General features: G+C 41.6%; 1 pseudogene; it reads right to left on the minus strand.

Moving 5' to 3' along the window:
• Positions 1-1,478: 1,478 nt before the first annotated feature.
• LOC117905529 lies at positions 1,479-3,927 on the minus strand (annotated as a pseudogene).
• Between the last annotated feature and the right edge of the window lie 2,831 nt (positions 3,928-6,758).

Here is a 6,758-nt window from a genome sequence, read left to right on the forward strand (position 1 = left end):
TTGCTTTTGGAAATGGAAACCTAGCTAAAGTGAAAGACAGGGGTGGCATAGTTACCCTTGGTTGGCCCAAACTAGGTGAAGTTCTTTATGTTGAAGGGCTTAAAGAAAATCTCTTAAGTATTAGTCAAATATGCGATAAAGATCATAAAGTGAATTTTCACCAAGACTTATACAAGGTAATTAATAAAAAGGGAAAGGTAGTCATCATAGGCCATAGGACAATTGATAATTGTTATGCCACAAATTCTAGCTTTAGAACACCTCTTCTATGCAGTAGGGTTAAGCCTGATCCTACTAAGCTTTGGCATAAAAGACTAGGTCACATAAACTATAGAGATCTTGTGCACTTAGTGAATATTGAAAGAGTTAGAGATATCCCTAGACTTAGTGGTGAACATAAACCCATTTGTGATGAGTGCATGAAAGGAAAACAAATCAAGAGCTCACATAAAAAGGTTAAGGAGATAAGGACTACTAAACCATTAGATCTTCTTCACATGGATCTTATGGGTCCAATGCAAACTAAAAGTAAAGGCTGCAAGAGATATGTCCTTATGGTAGTAGATAATTTTGTCAAGATACTCCTTTGTGAGTTTTCTTAGGGAGACATCTGAGGCCATAAAACATTTAAAGTCTTTATTTAATAGAATACAAGTGGAAATTGGTCATTGTGGACCCCGCATTTCGGCTCAATGCGTTTCCCACTCGCATGGCGAGCTCGATTTTTTATTTGAAAATTTGATTTTATTTATTGTTTGAAAAATGACTTGGAGTCGCCACTTATTTTTGTTTTATTTTTAAAGGGTAAACAAAATAAGAAAGAAAAACCCTAAGTGTGACTCCTTATTTGGAAAAAGTGATCTACGAAAAACCGGATCGGATTCGGGGGTCAGGTTACTTATCGGGAAGGTATGGTAAAGACCGTAGCACCCCTCTAAGTCCTTAAAGCCGGGTCTCTACTAATAAAATGAAGCTGACATGACAATCGATGAGTAAATCAATGGATACCCTAAATAAATCATGCACATGTGAGAATTAGAAAATGCATGTAGACTAACCAGAGTAGGAATGAGTGTGTACCTGAGTAGCGAGCCACTATGCGCTATCAAGAGAGAGGGTTAGTGCAAAATAAAGAGCATAAACATAGCTCACATGTCACTAAATCGAGTACAAAATCATCAAAGGCACGCATGGCACTCCACTCAAAATTCATTTTTATTTTAAAGAAATTTTATTTGATGTTGGGCCCCCACCAAAGCCCATTCATTTTTTAGTGAATCAATTTCGCAAATTCTATCACCAAGAATTATGAAAAATAATTTCACACTTATTTTAAAACATTTTGAAAATCAAAGAAAATTCAAAAGTGGCTTGCCGGAAAGAAAATGGCAACCAAATTTTATTAAAAATGGGATTTTGAGTCCTAAAAACTCTAAGAATGAAAGCTTTGGAGACTTGAAGTTATTTAAAAACCGGAATTTAGGAAATTATTTATAAAATGAAGTTTGGGAAAATCTTTTTCAAAATCAAAGAGGATTGGAGAAAAGGGAAGATGACACGTGGCCCTTTAGTTGCATGCCAAAGGTGGCCATGCAAGCTAATATCATACCGGTGGGTCTGAGGAGTCACTAATAGGATAGAACATGAGAGGTTGTCCTTGAAGTGAAGAATGAGAACCATCCACTATAACGGCACCAAATTCCAGCACAAGAACACCCACCAGCTATTTCTTCAAATTTCCATGACCGAGGTGAACAATGATAGGAGTACCAAACAAGATCTTGCAAGGCACATAACCCGGATCTAGTAAAAGGGTATTGATATAAGCAGCCAAAGCTTCTTGGATTCCTGGATGTAAGCATTGAGTGTGTGCGGACCATACAGTGTGGAAGCACCCTCATATCTCTGCATAATGGCCTCAGCTTTCTCCAATGATGTCTTCTGGGAACAACAATTGGTGGCTGGTAGTTGATACCGCACTTGAATCCAGTAGGGCACCAATCAACAAACTGGATAGTGCGCTTTGTCTTGATGGTGGCTACAACTACATTCATGCCCTTGGGCGTCACATCACCTCGAATACATTAGGCAGCATGTCGTGTACTTGCCATGGCGTGGGTCACATTTTGGCCATCATAAAGAAATGATAGGGAACGCCAATGAGGGGATTACTGCTGAGTGCAAAATCAGCCAGTTACAGGCAATCACTGATATTGCAGTCAGCATTATTGTCCAAGGTTGACACCATGAGGGTTTGGAGTCCCAAACAGAGTCATACAAGAATGGGAACATCAGCCGTGTTATGTCCAAGAGGATAACAGTAGACACGTCCCCTGGGTAGCATTCGCTGCTACATTAATGATAGGGGTTGTTGGGTTCATTGTAGTATTCTGGAACCCACCATCATAGATTGCCTGACTACTAACACCAGTGGCCATTCTCATGGCTGTCCGCTTGAGGGCGTGTTGAGCCTGTGGATGCATGAGGCCTCGTGTGCCACCCATTTTACTCAAATTAACAATCGCAAATCTTGCCATTGCTGGTGGTGAAGGTGCATGCTTGAGGAAAGAGAATGGGTCTGGGGTGCAAATAAGCTGGCCACTGAACCACATCGTTAAACACACAACTGCTGGTCCTTCACCCGGATGTTGAACTCCTGATTTGCATTAAACAGAAGGTCTAATTACAAACTCCACTTGAACCCAAGTCCTTCAGATTCCTTGTTTCCTCCAAACAGGTGACTATGTTTAGAACAGTATAGCTAGCGTCTAGGGCTTCAGAATATTTCACAGGTACTGGTGGAAGTGGCTGTCAAAGCTGGTAGATGAGGTTAGAAGCGTTCCATGATATCCTTGTTCGAGATCTCTTAGCATTCATTCCAGTAGCTACCGTTTTGCACCCTTCAGTAAACATGGCTCGGGTAAGGACTGTAGCACAAACGGTACCATCTCTTGCTACATTACTAATGGTATTTGCAACCAGTTTCACAAGGCTTGCACAAATATTCTTGACTGTAGCATTAAGGCTCGAACCTCAACCCTGAATCTGATGTCTTTAGCAGTATGGTTCCTTTTGTTGAATTTCGTCAATCTGTTCCAGCAACATAATACCATAACTCTTTTGGGTGGGTAGTATTCCTGAACTGTTTGAAACATATTAGAAATAAGATAACTAAAGTCGATTTCCAAAGTCCATACAATCTGAAAATTCTCCCATAATCTAGCATCTTAAATGGGGATTTCAATTCATTCAACAAGACCTCTGGATTATGTGGATGCAAAAGGGCACAACTTTTGAGTGCCAGTAAATACGTCAAAGAGGGACAACATGCCTCTGAACAGCCAGCGTAACCATATTCAACCCAACAGGTGCCATAATCCAGCCATTCGCCATTACAGCATGAGCATCAACTTGGAGCGCCCTCTCATTTTGATGAATATACTCCACTGCTCGTTCAAAAATCTCTTCATGGCAAGTGGCGATATCTTGAATAAATTCATTAACTGCTTCAATAACGTCATGCTTCAGCTTCCGACTCCTTAAACTTTTATCAGCATGTTTACTTTTCCCTCTAGAATCACCACCAGAAGAAGAACTTTGAGAAACAACTGCTGAGTCAGGCATGTCTTCAAGAAGAGTTTGTGAAGAATGAGGACGCAGAGTGCTTCTGGCAGCAGCAGCCACATTTAAGGCTCCATCAAACCTCAATGACGCAGTGAGTGATGAAATCACTTGAGAGACCAGACGATTGAGATGGGGGTAGGTTGGGCGCTAATCGTCAAGGGATCGCCTGCAAATGTCATAGATTGCTTCATTGTCCAGAAGCACAACTACATCAGTGTGCTCAAACAGGGAGTGGGTTGAAAGGACACTGTTATAGGGATCAACATTACTGAGCTTTGGGATAGCACAGTTACATAGAACCATGCATGGGAAGAAATATAGGAATCATGAGTGATGAGATAGGTATTATAAAATGGAAACATGGTGTAGAGAGATAGTAGGTAAGAGTGATGGAAATGGATGATGAGGGTGAGTGACAAGGCGTTTGCGTGAGGATTCACATTCATAGGGAATGGAGAACAAATGAGTGGGAATGCATGAGGAGGAAATAAAGGAAGGTGGTGAAGTCCAGTGGGTAAGAATAATGGAGGGATGACATAATGGAGGTGCAAGCTGCCGACAGTGAATGCTATGACATAAGGTAAATTGTCTGTGGAGACTAAGGCACTGTGGTAAGCAAACTTACAGAGAGGGAAGTGGGTTTATGGGTATGGCTAGGTTTGGAGAAATAAAATGGGTATGAGATATTGGTGGATGAAGGTGATGAGCATGACGATAGGATAGGATGAAGAACAGTGTGAGAGGATGTTCGGATCTAATGGAGAGGGAAACTTTGGTGAGTGATCATGCATAACTTTCTTCCATTCTTCTTCAGTTGCACCAGTGCCGAATCCATATCAGCCAAGGACCCTTGACAAAATAATAACTTAAATCCCAGTGTTGACTCATTGCCTCTGAAGTATTCCTTGCTCAAGGTAGTCAGAGACAATTCTGGTAACAAAATTATTCACTTGTTCTCCACTAGGACTTAAAAACTTTGAAGAAACTGGCAGTGACAAGACAGCACAAACCAACTTTGTTCCAGCCTTGCCCCAGATATAACCTTTTGTATTCTTCTGTCCCTCTTCCTGGTATGATCTACCTTCATTTACCCAAAAATGTGGGTTGCCAACATGCTGCATTCCTGCTGACTCATCAGACGCGTTGAAACCAAGACAGTCAATGACATAGACAAATTGAATTTCAGCCAGCACCACCATATCCCTGCACCAATGAGCAATGGATTCCACTTCCGACGAACCAAACAGAAATGAAAGAATGAGGTAATGGGGAATCTAGCAATCACAACTTCAAAATGAGTCTTCAGGGAATTCTTTCCAGATTTTTATTCCATTACCTCGGCTGAATCGGCTATCCCATGCAACTTTCCTCAAGAGACTTCTGGGCCATAGAAACCAACGCATTTATCCGGATCTTGAACTCTTCATACTCCCTCTTCACTCAGACTTTAGAGACACATCTATGACTAGGGAGCCATTTCCAGGAACGGAAAAATCATCAACAAAGTCATACCAACGCCGTTGAAATCACGATGGTAGGAGCAACCTCCTCAACCTGATGGTAGCGCAATCTCTCTTCGATATTAGCATATTCTTCATAGCTAGTATCAGTTTCTGCCCTTGAGATCCAATCCGCGTTCCATTATAGCCCCATATTTACCTATAGAACTCGCCCAGATCATCAAACTTGTTTCTACTAAAGCTACGTCTTCCATTGGGCAACAACAAATACAGCTCCTCAAATGGATGGGCACTCAAGAGTAATGTCTGCCATAGTTGGTTCTCCAACATACCCAGTTCTAACACAACTACCCTTTCTTCCCATGTCTCAAAACAATGGGTATTCTTAGGTATTCTGGTAACTCAGCCTCACAGGAGTTAGTATCTGAGAACAAACACCCAGAGTCTTGATTGATAGCAGACCAGGTTCAAGGACTGTGCCCATACGAAGATCAAGGGTAATACTGGCCATGACCCTTCTCCTTAGTGGTACAAATAGCCTCTAAGAACAGAGAGTGAATAGCAAAGGAAACAAGCACAAGAACAGAGCATCTAAATGAACTCCCGAAAACAATTACGTGAGCCTCTCTTATATTGAAGTCAATAGGCTCGTATAGGTGGGAAAACTAGGTAGAAACAAAATCCGAAGATATGACTCACACACACAAAGGAGAGTTAAAAAAAGAAATAGATCACTCTCAAACAAATTTCACATATAGAACAAGGAACAGATATATTATAACATAGTCACAGCAACCCAAATGATATCAATGGCAATCAAAGTGTGGTCTAGCAAACGTACCTGAGAACTTTTTTTTTTCTTTCCTCTGTTTCGGCTTTCAATTGCCTTTTTCCTCTCACAGCTTCCCTCTTCAGCAAGCTTCCCTTTCCCTTACTCTCACCAGCTGGTTTAGAAAGATCCCTCCCAACTAGAAACTTCCCTCTCTCATTCTCCCTCTCTGCAACTAATAGAATACCTCCCTCCTGCTCCTAGGTCCTCTCCTTCTTGTTCTTCCCAAAAACCCCAAACAAAAGCTCCCTCTCCAGTCTCTCTGGTTCCAGCTCCCTTTCTCTTAAAAAAAAATCCCTTCAACCAGCCTCCGTGAGCCCCCTCTCCAGTTGCCCTTTCTCACCAAAAATCACCAAACCAAAACTCCCCCCCATAAAGATCTTTACTCTCTGCCCGAAAACAGCAACCAAAAGCACCACCCCCCACCACCTGCAGTTGGCAGCCCCCTTTCTCAGGCAAAAACCTGTTGCCTATAACTGAAAACACGATCTCCTTGATTATTTTTGACAAGTGTCACATTCCTATTGCATCTCCCATCCACTATTGTGATTCCCCAGCAGCCAACCAGGAATCGACACGTGGCCCTATGAGATTGCGCCACTTGGCAAACATAGGCTGCAAGAAAGTGAGCCCCAAATGGGGGTCTACAGTCATCCAATTGTAATGATTAAGAGTGATAGAGGGAAAGAGCTTGACAATGTGGATATTGACCTTTTTTGTGAGTCAAAAAGAGTTAAACATGAGTTTTCAACCCTTAGAACTCCTATATAGAATGGAGTAGTTGAAAGAAAGAATAAAGTGCTACAAGAGATGATTAGGGTGATGATTCACATGAATAATACTTA

Source organism: Vitis riparia, chromosome 18 (genome assembly GCF_004353265.1).
Source record: "Vitis riparia cultivar Riparia Gloire de Montpellier isolate 1030 chromosome 18, EGFV_Vit.rip_1.0, whole genome shotgun sequence".
NCBI classification, from domain to species: domain Eukaryota; kingdom Viridiplantae; phylum Streptophyta; class Magnoliopsida; order Vitales; family Vitaceae; genus Vitis; species Vitis riparia.